At 41.0% G+C, this 13809-nt stretch overlaps 1 protein-coding gene across 4 annotated transcripts in view; it reads right to left on the bottom strand.

Moving 5' to 3' along the window:
- The window catches only part of BFSP1 (beaded filament structural protein 1), a 120633-nt gene that overhangs the window by 73094 nt on the left and 33730 nt on the right, over positions 1-13809 (bottom strand). The window contains exons 1-2 of one of the 4 annotated variants that reach the window (XM_054821042.1): positions 4918-5365; positions 3711-3803 (exon numbers count right to left, since the gene is read on the bottom strand). The exons of 2 other annotated variants lie outside the window; for them this stretch is intronic. The gene's annotated coding sequence lies outside the window, so the exon portion shown is untranslated. Of the gene's footprint in view, positions 1-3710; positions 3804-4917; positions 5366-13809 lie in introns of those variants that run through there. One more of the 4 variants, XM_054821043.1, reaches the window with a different exon arrangement.

The following is a 13809-nucleotide window of genomic DNA, read 5'->3' as shown; positions in this document are numbered from 1 at the left end:
TTCTACATGTTGATAGTAATGATAGTGAAAAACACCACAAATCTTCCTTGCTGATTAATATGATCTTTTAAAATACCATGATAAATGTCAATTACATGCAAATGACAAAAGTTATCATAGCAGGACTGGGAGCTTGGTGATTAGCACTGTTACTCCTGCTTCCCTTGACCTCATGTAGTAAACCTGAAAACACTAATAAGTAAATAATATAATGACTGATACACACTGAATCCTTCTTGAGCTGGGTAAAGATGGTGAAAACAGTGCACTTCCTTGCATTGCATAAGACTGAGTGAAGACAGTGGAAACCCAACCCATCAAGCAGAGGGCTGTGCTGCAAGACATTAAAAAAATGGACAGCAGCTTATTTTCTTGCCTTTCATTCACACAGTTTCTCTTATTCTCCAAGCTTCCTCTGCAGTAATATGATGAGCTCATCTACTCCTTAAATTCTCAGCTTACATACCCCTGCTTTAAAAAAAAAACAAAAAACAAATTGAATTGTGTTTGCATATTCTTGATTATGCCATTGAGATTTCCCAACAGGAGGAACTGCAAAGTTTCAGCTAAGCATAAACACAAGTCTCCTTGAACATGAGAGATGTTTGCCCTTTCCTTCCCTCCTGAAGGTAACTACAGAGTGAACAAGAATCTGGCATTCAAACCTTTCTAAAATGCATTTGTTTAGTATTTCATTGCATGAGAGGTAAGGCATTCTATTCTATGGTGTTCCTTTGGAGGAATTTTGTACTGGTTCTGGTTTCTAGAAGGCCAGAATGCACCAAGGATACCTCTCAAAATACTGCAGAGCAATATGTAAATAGACTGTTTCTGAAAAAATAAATCTAATCATATCTTGTGGGCTCATAAGGTTTTAGGCTTTTAAATGAATGTTTAGATTGCTAAAGAAAAGTTTAGGTTCCACCCTTTCCCAACTGCTTTTCTAGATTTTGGGGGCTGGTTTTTTGGTTTTGTTTTTTAAATGAAGTCTTCCCTCTACCTAATCTTCCCTTAGCTAAGACAGTTTGGGCCAGCTGTTTTTCAACAATTAGTGGAGAGTTAAACGACCACTGTAGAGTACCAAGAGAGCACATGCAGCTGAGGCAAGCTGCAATGAAAGCCATACACATGCTCATTGCAAAAGCATCATCTGACGTCAGTTGAGAACCCCTGCCAAACTGAATACTTGGCCAGAGTTACACACACCTCCTGGCTGCCTCCTGCCATCTCAGATACGGTGGACAGCCCAAGTGCAGCATGTCACCAGCGAGCAGTGATACAAACACACAAAAGCTGATGTCAGACACTGGAGGCTTCTTCCATAGTAGGGCATGTCCTGGCCTTGTATAAAAGCGCATAGCTGTGAATAGTATCAGTGGCTCTGTGTGGTTTTATATGGACTAAGACCTCACTGCCAGGCACATCTATCAATATATTTACATGGGATTACACCAGCTAAGATGTAAACCTGGCTGCTCAGAGCTGTGCAGACTAAAGTCATTTGGAAAATCCAAGCTTTGTGGCCAATACCTCCAGGGGGTGACACACAATGGAGTTACACACTCTCACACTTTCCCTGAGCTGTGGAGTCTATCCTTGTGTGTGCTCAGCAAACGTCATCTGAGTCAAGCCCTCTAGGAATAAAAAGCCAAGCACTACTTGCAACCACTCTATCTGCTTCCTCGAGAACCAAAGACTGGCCATCTGCCTCACTTCCCTGCCTCCAACTGCAGCCTAAATCAGATGCCTTGGGAGGAGGAAGTGGTCAGGGCAAGCAAATATGAATTACCACCTTTCAAGTGGTACTCTCCTAGCCTCCACCAGTGGGACTTTTGGTTGAGGAAACACATGCTGTTGGCTCCTATGGTTTATGTGATAGTGTGCAAGCCCTTTATTTAAAACCAGGGCTTTATACAGTAATCATCCTACGGGCTGCATTATGCATTAAAGTTGGAGCAAGCAGAAGCAAACATCCTAGCATAGGTATGCAACAAGGAGAACATGGCCAGACTTTGCAAGGCACTGACCAGCTGGCACAGCAGTGAGCTTGGGACCCTGAACAGATGAAGAAATGCCTTCATTCACAGATAAACCTATCAAATTTTTGGATGTTTCCTTAAATAGTGTTGGTTCTGCTCAGGTATGGGAACATTTCCTGCTAAGAGGCACATATAACTTGCACAGGCCCTGGACTCAGTTAGCTACAGCTCCTGCATTCCATGCTGTTACTGCACTGCGCTGCCATGGCTCCGCAAATCCTCTCACTGGACTCACTCAAGAAACTACTAACATCCTCCTGCCTCATCTTACATGGTGCCAGGACAACATATGCACAGAGCTGGAGAAGGAGAAGCTCTTTAATTTTAGTTATTCATGCTACAGCGAACTTGCCGGCGCTTTAGGTTTGCACAGCTGTTTGTTTCCCAGCAAAGAGAGGACACAGAGGGACCCAGTTGTGGCCATGTTTTGCTCATACCTGAAGCACATACACGACATTTGGTAGAATTACTTTTGGCCTCCCTAAGCCCCTGGGCAATAAGGAAATGTCATTCTCCTGATTTTCCTGTAATTGAAATAAAAAACCCCCACTATAATGGCTAAAGGTTAGAGTCAAGAATTTTTGTCTCCTATATTCATACAAAGTAGCTGTAAAGTTATTTCTGATGGTTTTATAGCTGCCTAGCTGGAACAACACAAAAAGAGTTGGAGCACTAGTGAATCTGATCCTAAAGATCTTCACATGGGCGTCCAGCCAACGCAGGTTTCATAGATCTTTCCCCTAAGTGTTCTTCCTAGTCTTCCCTACCTCTCTACTTATTGTAACTCACATACTTTATGGCCGCAACGGTGCTAATGGAAACTGTCAGCTGGTGCCTAGATTACATACATACAAAGGAATTAAACACAGCTTAAATGTTGCTACAAACCAAGCTTGATAGATATCTGTCTGCCTTGGAGACAGTGGCAAAACTGTAATTAATACAAATGAAATCAACATTTCCCATTCAGTACTTTCCTAAAACAAACAAGTCAGCTTCATTGGTTTTTTGTGGATCTGATCTGTCTGCTGTAGACCGTGACCACAAATTATGTAAGTGCTCTGAGGGAAAAAAATAACAGAAAATTGTTGTTCTGTTTTCTATGCCTTTTTTCATGTCTGTTCTCCAAGGAAAGACAGATACATGGCCTTCTGTGACTGAGATGTGCTCTAAGCTACAACAACGTATAGTCTAGGTGCCAACTTCAATTGTGTTTTCAAGGCAGTTGGACTTCTTAAGCTCCCCACGCTGCTGCTGTCTAGAAACGCTTCTTAAGATAGCTGTGAAAGTCCAACTGATTTACACAGATCCAGGATATCACCTTGGACTTCTTCATGAGTACACAGATGAACAGGACTTACTGTAGCAAAGACAGTAAATATCTAGTTAGTAAACGGACATTTGCATTGTTTGCAGAATTTGGATGACACCCCTGATTTGTCTCTGAGTGGCCAAAGTGGACACATCTCCACACAGTGAAAAAACAATGTAAAAAAGGGATATGCACAACATGTGGAATCACACTGCTTACTATTTACAGAGTCTTGTGATATTTAACTGATGCAAAGTCTGTTGTTTACTCTATGCTCGTTGCTATGCATAAGGCCCAAGTATTTATTAGAACAACTTATCGCTAATAATAAGCCAAACAGGAAATCAATATAGACTTACTTATGGAAAAAAAACAAAACAAAACAAAAAAAACCCCAAACAGCCAGGCAAGGAAAGCTGAAGGATCTTCATGTCAAATGAATATCTGAGGCACTGAAAAATACAATTTCAGTAAATTACAGCAGGTTCACCTAAAAGGATGCTAAATGTAGATTCATTTTTCATTCCTACCTGGCATGAAAGATGAAACTACAACGTGTATGTGACAAGCTTATTAACTTGCATTTTTATCAGTTTGCCTAATTTAGATAAAACAGATTAATCACTGTACAGTTCCCTCTTATTTGGAATAAAAAAGCTCTAATTCTAGCAATTTCAATTTCTTTATTTCTCATAATTGCCTTCTTAAGAGCAGCTTAATTGCTCTTAACCTTTCCCCACTGATGTCATGACAAATATCTATCATGCAATCACTTTTCCTCAGCACTGCCCAACCCGCAAAATTAATAAAGGCAGACCACACTGAAGTCCTCCACTCATTTCATGGCACTCTAAAAAAGCTCCTATCGCAAGACACCCTCCAATCATTTCCTTTTTTTCATCTCTGCTGTTACTTTTTATTAATTTCTGAGTATCGTCCATCATCATCTTAATGCAACTCTCAGCTCAGCTCATACATGTTGGGTTTTTTCCTATGACTTTAAAGATATATGGTGGGGTCATTCTCCCCATTTTATAGGTGGGGACACTGCAGCAGGATGTAGTACTCAGTGTGACAATGAGGAAAGGTGTAGGCAGCATTGGACCCCTTCCAGAGTATAGGAGGAAAAAGCTGACAAACATTAAGATAAAAAAAAAAAAAAAAATTAGGGGAATAAAATATCTAAATTTGTGTTGGACATTTGAGGAAACTGATGCTTCAGGTACTTTCAATGCACAAAAAGCATAAACTGTATAATCACTATTAATAGCTTTTCTAACATCACTGTATGTTATTCATGTTCCTCCCGTGGTTTTCCCCACTAGATGGTAACCACAGAAACCAGAAATCAAACAAAAAACGAGCTCTCAGCAATAGAAGCGTGGTGATATGGCACAGAATGATACTCTGTGCATTTGTTATCTGAGACTACCAGAAAGACAGAGAGAAACAGAGAGAGAAACAGGGTTGCTTTAAGATGCATATTAACTCTCAGAACGTTAAAGCCCAAAACCAGAAATACAGTGTCTGCAACAAAATTCTGACGGGAAAAAAGGAAAGACTTACCCAATGAAATAGCTTCAGAAGATGAGGCAGAGGGTTTTTTCTCTGTAAATACAGCTCCATGATTTAATCTCTCTTAAGTGTTGAATATAAGCTGTCAGCAGAGAGATGGCTCTAAAGAATACTTAGTTCATGTGGTTAGTGGTCCGTAAGCTGCCTAGACAGGTGAGCATTCACTACTTGTGGCAGAGCGTCTAGCACTTACACTCAAACAGCAATGAGATTCATCTCCTTGTTACACAAACAAAACCAGTCCTCCTGGTCCCACAGATAGCTGGAGTATAATGGCAGAGCCATATAGCCTATTCTTGAATAAACCTCCACTTGCACAATACAAACTTTTATGTCAACCCATACATAGAACCTTTAGAAGTAAAACCACCCAGAGGTTCACTACTTTCTGGAGGCAAGAAATGCAACCAGTATTAGGGTTGCACATTAAGCTCTTGTTTAGGTAAATGCTGATCCTTTCATACTTTTCTAACTTGAAATAGGACAGCTATCCACATGAGCTGTACCTAAACAGCCTCAAAATAATGTTTGTAACCTGGTTTAGTTTCCACACAGGTAGATTTACTTATCTTCTACAACAGTGATTTTTTTATTAAATAGATAGATAATACAGAGAAGCACTTCCAACTTGTGGTTTCATAGCTCTTGCACTCTCCCTTATTCAGCAAGGCCTGAATTTCCTTGTATGTGTGGCAAGGGAGGCAATCTCTGTTCGCGCTCATTTGAAGTAAAAAAAAAAATCAAAAAACTTTTACGATCTAGACTACCATTAAAAAGCCATCTTTGGTCAAGAGCCATCATACAGTTGTTAGGTTTATTGTAGGCTGGTTTAGGTTTGGTTTTTTTAAATATAGTTAAGATTTTCAGCATGCAAGCGTCTCCACTTAACTAAGCTTCATCCATTTTCAATTTTCCTAATTTTGCATCTCAGTCCTCGCCCCACAGCTCTCCACCTCATTGCAGGCAGGAGCTTACCTGACTTCTTCATCCTCTCTCTCCAGACACAGTAATTACCAGCCCTGAGAAGTCAAGAGGGCAACTCCTCACAGAAGCCCTAAGAATGACCAATTTACAAAATTGTAATACAAACAATAATTACATTTTCCCCAGAGCCATAAGGTTTGGGAGCTTAAAGTTTCTTCTGTCCTGTTTAAATAAAAAATTAGTATCTGTCACAGGTTTCCAAAAGACATTGCTCTGACAAATATACTAAAGGTTTCTGCTGAAGTCATTTGGGTGGGCAGCTCATTGCTTCTTGTTTTCTTTTCTCATTTCATACTCAGCCAAGATGCCCAAAGTATAAAACACTCAAGTTAATTTTCTGATGCACATGGCATTGGCAGAACTTCAACAGAAGCAGTTTAGACAGGCTCTGAATGTTTTTGAAAAATCCCATTTTTCTGATGCAAGATGAAGTTTCACATTAATGGGGATTGCTGCAGCTTAATAGGAATACGTCCTACATCTGGAAGGGAGATAGAAGAAGTAATAATTGTATCAATCACGGCTCTTAGCCTGTGTTGGCTTTGTAATAGCAATAATTTTTAACTTTTCAGTAAATGCAAAGAGTAATTCACATTTTGCAACACGTTAGAAATTTCAAATGACATCTAGGTAAAGATAAGCGCTTTTCTCCCTTCAGTTAATTTAATGCTGCTATGTGCCTCTTCACACTCACCGAGGGCTACACTGGCCCTTCCAGCATCAGGCACACACTGCTACACGGGTAGACACCACAGCCCTTGAAAAATCCCACCAATACATTGGGGCTGAATAGCCTTTTAAATTAGATGGCAACGAACAGATCACGTGTTTCACCAGTTAGGGTGTGCCCCAGCTTTTCCTATCCACAGAAAACCGCATCTGAAACATGTATGGAATGAGTCCCCTTGGAAAACAGGGGACCATGCACAGGCACAAGCTGTGGTACTTTTGCTGGGATGAATCTTTTTAATAGTTTTTATTGGAAGACGTTGATTTATTTTTAACAAAACTAATCACAGCAAAAGTCAGTTTTGAGGAATTTCTCATTTGAGCTTTAAGTTATGAAGCTGTAGAAACAGTTTCTCTTCATATTTTTGATAAACTCTGCTTCCTTTCTGCTTTCAAATCTCTTTTTGTTTAAAAGAAAAAGAAACGTTAGAAATGAGAGAGAGAACAGAATTAAGGCAAAGTGTTTCAAACCTAGTCAGATTTTTTTTTTATTTTCATATTATGAAAATGCCTCGCACTGACTTTTCACCTCAAAACGTCATAAAACCAAGAAAAACTTTTCTGCCTACTCTATTAAAAATGTGTGAAAGTATTCTGTTGAATATAAATTGAAGAATATGTGGTGTCCAAAGAAACAGATATCTGTCTTTTGATCTGTGGAGAGAAAAAAAAAAAGTGATGAAAGCATTTAATGAAAAACATCCATTTGAAATGGAAAAGAAAGGACTTCTTTAAAAGACTGGCTAAAAACCCCAGATAGCAGCTATGACGTGACAGTATTGAAACCAAGTACTATGGTAGCTAGGAATAATTGCCACTTTTCAAAACCTGATTTTATAAAGATTTGCTCAGCTACATCCACAGAGATGGGGTGCTGCAGGCAGCTGCTCTAATAAGTCTGTGAATGATTTATTACCTTTCAGCGATCGTCAGAGAAACATGATTTGCAACTGTAACACAGACTTTTTCCACTATTCTGGATGCAAAGACTAGTTATATTACTCTCTCCTCTCTTCCCCAGCTCAGGATGGAATAAGAACTCATTGCCTCCCTCACACAAGCACTTTCTATATACAGCTGAAGCACAAAGAAACTCCCCTCTGCAAAGGGAGGCCCAGGCTCAGGCCTTGGATTTATTCCAGTGTTACTTGGTGCAAGACTTGTCTAAGACACCCTTGATCCTGGACAACTTCCTGACAGCAACCTGTTTGATTTTCTGGGACTGCAAGTCATGAATTAATACTGCACACACAGCTGAAGAGGAGATCTCACTATTTGTGCACTTTATTTGATGACTCTAGTGTGACTCAAGCCTTGCCACTGCCCAGCAAGATTGCCCCATCACTCACACACTTCTTTAGCATGGCTGTATGAACCAAAGCAGCTTAGCTGAAAGAAAACATAAAACAATAGAAACAAAATTAAAAACTGGGGGGGTAAGGGGAGGAGTAAAACTGTTTAAGACTGAAATAACCTGATTCTGGTTAACTCCTCTCTGCAGCATCGTACCATTGCAGACCTGAGGATCCTCTCATGTTAGTGTATCCATGCAGGCTGTGACTCAACTAGCCATATATTGCATGGGTGTGCAAAAATAACGGCACTACAACACTAGCATCCCTTCTAGCCTCAAAATACTAGTGTCTGCTGAAGTCCAGTGCCAGCAATAAGAGCTGGAGGGAGGGCTCAGGGCACAGAAAGTTTTCAACCAGTCCTGATAGAGATTTTTCTCAGACAACTGACTCCCTTAACAGCAAATAATGGATTCATCTGGTGCTTTACCCAGCAGGGAACATACTGTTGGAGTAAGGGGGTGAGGTACAACATTCCCTGATTTTTGTGGCTGTTTTAATGCTTACTCATGTTCTTCACTTTTCATGAAAAACCTAGGTATGTTTCATATTAGGCAGAGTCCACTGTTCAGAGCATCTCAGTGCAGCTCTGCCAGGACATTCAGGGCACCCTTCAGTGGGAACCTGTTTGGGTATACACTTGATGATTAAGGAGCTCAGATCTCCTTGTTAAAAACAGTAGCACACCCCGAATCCCACTGTTTGTCAGTGTGTTCTGGGGCTTTTAAATGGCTTTGTCAGGTTGTTTTTTTTTTTTTTTAAATCAATGGCATTAAATGCCTGAGGAAGAGGGAAGAGGGAAGAGGGAAGAGGGAAGAGGGAAGAGGGAAGAGGGAAGAGGGAAGAGGGAAGAGGGAAGAGGGAAGAGGGAAGAGGGAAGAGGGAAGAGGGAAGAGGGAAGAGGGAAGAGGGAAGAGGGAAGAGGGAAGAGGGAAGAGGGAAGAGGGAAGAGGGAAGAGAATTTACACTACAGCCATACACAGATGCCCAGGTATTAGCAAAGACATTTCAAAGATGACTGGAAATGAGGCCAAACAATTGTTTTAATGTCCTCAAGGACGGACAGGTAAGTGCACTTTGCTACTTTTTGTTTCTAAGCCTGCCTGTGACCATGCACCCACATTAGCAGAAAAGATACATGCTCTCCGAGGAGAGCAGACAGGTCGGGCATTTGCTCTGCTGACAATTCTAAAACAGGTAGGTGGGAGCAGCCCTGGCTGGCGAGCTGTGTGATTGCAGTATCATGGTGCTGCTGGGAGATAAAACATACTTGCTTGGGCACAGCGCCACACCAACCCAATCATTTAGATTCTGGACTGAACTGGTTCATATCGATCCAAGATCAGAGCCTGGACTGAGGAAATGTTTGACTGCCTGCACATTCTCACTGAGGCACAGCCTGCTCATTACCTGCTCCATGCCAGGCATGATCGGGAAGAAAGAATTGCTTAGTGCAATGGATACATTAGTTTTACAAACCCATGTTTTTTGCCAGCATTCAGCCCTCACAACACTGTCTAAATCCTCATCACCACAAACCAGGGCAGAGAAACAGAGAGAGAAGCATTCCTGGGCCATATAACTTTGATGTAGCTCCGGGAATTTGAAGTCTCTGTCTGCAATACACGGGAAGCATGAGGAGCTATAGGGCTCCCCATAGGATGGAGAACCCCCAAACCCTGCCCCGAGGGAGACACAGCACTGGAGTTATGAATTTTGGCACAGCCCTGGCACTTTCCATTCTGGCAAAGGGTTTTCAGTTCTGCTGATGGGAAAAGATGTATTTCACCAAGGCAGAGACTGAAATTTAAAAGATATTTTAGTGGCCAGCAGTCACAGGCTCAAGGCATTTTCTGACCTTTCCATTCCTAAGTACCCATTTATTTCAACACCACGCAGTCTGTTCTGACTAAAATCATAGTGCTCCTGCCTTCTGGGATGTTAGGGCCTGCTCCAGCCACACAGTTTAACGCGTAATCAGAGAACCAAAGGACGCAAGTGGCTTCTTTAGAGTCCATTTACCATTTCATGTATGCACTAAGAGTTGTGAACTGTTCACTGATGGAAACCAAGAGTACCATCTCCCCAGCGCTACCATTGCAAGCAAGTACTCAACACATTGATACCAACAACAGATAAATATGCTTCTTTAAAACAATTTTAGAAATCAAAGTCAGCTTGTGCCGAGCAGAAGATACTATATTCAGTAGATAAGTATTTATAGTACTCTTTCCCTGATCCTCTGCAACTAGATACAAAGCAGGCCCAGGGTAAGTGAAAAATATCAACTCTAAATAGTCCCAATATTTTGGAAGGTACCATAAAGGAAAACCATAAAAGGGCTTTACACATCTAGTAAGTAAATACTTCTCATGTGCTTATAAGTCAGGAAAATATTTTTTTAAATGAAAACATTTTAAATGTACTAAAAAAAAATTAAAGTTAGTGATTTTCTGAAAGGGGATGAAATGCAAGACCACAGAATGCACTGTATTATTTATTTCCACTCTGTCAGACAGACTGCTCCCCCTGGGCAACGCTCAAGGCTTTTTGCACTCAAAGCTTTTTGTTGCATGAGAAGATCAGTGGAAAGAGTATGGCAATGGCATTTCTTTGGTGAAAAGAGATTGAGGACACCATGCAGGAGACTGAGATGTATGTGCCAACATGCCTTCAGGCCTATGTGATCTGTCAGACTGGACTGAAGTTAACTTGGACCCAACTAACACTTGCCAGCCCTGCTAGATATCTTTCACAGAAATACAGAGATGTTCAGCAATCTTTGCTGTTAAAGCAAAGCAGTTTTGTTTGTTCTAGGCCATTTTAAGAGGGTTGACAGAAGGAGGATTGCAGAGCCAAGGGACACCACCCTGAGGAATCGAGGAAGGCAATGGAGAGCCCTTCAGCCTATTGAGGCTAAACTGCCTTCAACATTCATTATCAATACTATAATTTCATTAGATATTATTTTCATATGTTATTGTTATTCATAGTACCGTAGTTGTATTATTGTTACAATTAATCTTTCTCTTTGTTACTCAGCATAAGAAATTCCAACAAACTGTACATTCCAGCCTGAAAAATCCCTTTTATCCCCCTCTTTTTAGTCATTGTGATCTGGGTCCTAGGTAACTGGAAATGTACAAACATTTCTACACTGAAATCCCTGTCAACCAAGTCTGTTAGATCCAAAGCTTCCCCCTTTGCATTTTGCAAAATTGTAACACAACAGGGTTGACAGAGAAACACCAAAGGGAGCAAATGAGGGGGTGGGTACCCAGGCAGCCAACTTCCCCTCTAACCAGGCCTTTTCGACTGCTCTAACACCCAGTGCATTCTGGCAGAAAACCCTCTCACTCCTGTCTAATGCAACTGCAAAAACAAAAACCTGTGGCAAGGCTGGGTAAGACGAGTAAAGCTCATTCTTTTGTAATAATCCACAGTATGATCAAGTGTATTTTCTTGTATAAGAGAGAAAATGTCAAGATCCTGACTTGGCAGAGAAAAATGGGTGAAAGTGTCTGCTTTACTGGAAAGCAAAGTTAAGGAAGGTGCACCTTGCCAGAAAACTGTAGTTATCGATTTTGCCTCCAGCCTCAGTGACAATGGTTAAAAGCTTTCCTGGTCTGTTGGAGAAGTGGTTGTAATTTTAAAAAAAAATCATTCTAATGTTCAGTCTTAAAGCAGGACTGTGTGCTGCAGCTGAATGAGAGAAGAGCCTTTGGGTATTAAACAGATCAAGAGGTTTTAAAGGTGGCATTTGTTGACAGCCTGCATGTCACACTTTTGTATTTGAGTGGCACCTAGGAGTAGATTGAAGATGAAAATATTTTAGTTTTACAATAACCTAATTCTGCTATATAGTTCCCTAGGAGAAGCATCACCTTCCTTAGAAATGAAAAGGATAAATACCATACATGTATTTCTGAGGGAAGAAAATTACCTTGTGGTTGGTAAACATAAATATAGCAATTAAGACCCCAGCAGACCCATTTCATACATACCTTACTGCCAGTTCACAACCACTTAAAACTATACAGAGAAAAGAGTTGGGAGGACTTGCCAGGGAGGCATCTTGACATTTGCTGCTCAGCTGCTCTACAGCAGAAAGCAGCTGAGAATGGACCTTTTCACAAAGCAAGCAACCTGCCTTCTTTAGGGTCAATCAACTCAAAGGGTACCTGTGAAGGGTGCTTCATCTTCACTGTCTGGCAAGGACTACTAAGGCACGACATGAAGTTTTGGCTGAAATGTCCGGCCTAGGACAGCCTACTTAGGGTTGGACATCTAATCGACAGATGTGTAAGGTTAGGGGAGACCACTTTCACCTGTGACACACGAGGCACTGGCAAGAGAAGGACAGTAGCCTAGGCCTGACCAGCAGGACCCCAGGGACCAGCAGGATGGGTGTCCTGTTGGCAGGGCCTCCAGGACATACCTAGGATATAAGCAGGACACCTGAAGGCACCTCATGTGGGATGCTGGGAGGCACTTGGCATGCATCGGTCCCAGCAAGCCAATGTTTGGGGAAAAACTATCAGAATGAAGTAAACTCAGTCTTTCTGGCTACATCATAAAACCCTTCCCAGAAGCACTAAAGCTTTAATTGAATTGCTGTTTTCAGTCATTCGATTTTAAAGACCAACCTATTTTCTGGGAATATTGGGGTTTTTAACAACCCTAGTATATCAAAGCAGCATACTTTATATAATTAAACCAATCTCACAGCAATTTCCAGACTGGCTGCACAGTATAGCAGTCCCTGGGCAGTCCACACCTTGCTCAATATCTGCTCTTCAGTTAGACTGCACTTGGTGATGGTGGGAGGAACATTTTGACTCAGAAGAGAGAGAGAAAAAGGAGAAATGTATCCTTTCCTGACTGCCTGGCCCCTCTCCCCTCCCTGCTACACAGCCTCATGTCCAAAGACTACATGGCAAATTTCATTCTCTCATTTGAGATGCATGACCATGGTTTACTAAAAAACAGGCACAAAGGGCAACTGCATGCAAGTGATGTAGTCCAGTGCTTTTGTGACTGCTGCACAGCACAGCTGGAATAAATCAAAACAACTGCATTAAAATTAATTGGAAGTATTTCTGTGTACACGCTAACAAGGGATCTGGTCCCTCTGACTTAGACAGATTTTGGGTTATTTCCCTTACTTCTCAAATTCAGAGAGATATCATTTAAATCAAATACTACACTTTAAATCATGTCCCTTCTTGAAACTAAAGAAAACAAATCCCTAGCTGTTATTTATTTCCCAATTCCTTTGCAGACACTGCAGTCCTTATTATTCAAGTATAATCATAAGAGGAAAACCAAATGTTCTTCATGTAATTATATCTCAAATACTTTACTTTCAGTTCATTAAATCTCTGGTATCTTCCTCCCACTCTTCACACATCCTCTTATTTTATTGCTCTTCAATGGCTGCTGCCGATGTGGCAAGCCTTTCCAGCTAGGGAGCCACTAATATTGCAAATATCATTACACTGCCATTAATGTAACACCCAGTAAGGTGCCCAAGTTGAATTTATTTCCTTCAACTATAATCTCTTGAATTTATTGACCGTGAACTTGAAATGACACTTGCTATTGTGTTGCTTGCTCATTTCTCCCAAGAAAGGCCATGACAGTCTTTTTTTAAACTTTTTTCCACATAAAATGTTGTCAGAGGCTTTTTTTCTGTCTTTTCTTCTTTTTCACAATTCTGCTGCCCTTTTTTCTCTTCTTCCCCTAGTCATTCATTAGTACATTTAATATCAAGATCATTACATGAAAGGAAGGTCAGATCAGTGGTGAATGGACAGTG

The sequence above is a fragment of the Grus americana genome, chromosome 3 (assembly GCF_028858705.1).
Source record: "Grus americana isolate bGruAme1 chromosome 3, bGruAme1.mat, whole genome shotgun sequence".
In the NCBI taxonomy this organism is placed as follows: Eukaryota; Metazoa; Chordata; class Aves; order Gruiformes; family Gruidae; genus Grus; species Grus americana.
This window is presented reverse-complemented; position numbering and strand designations above follow the sequence as displayed.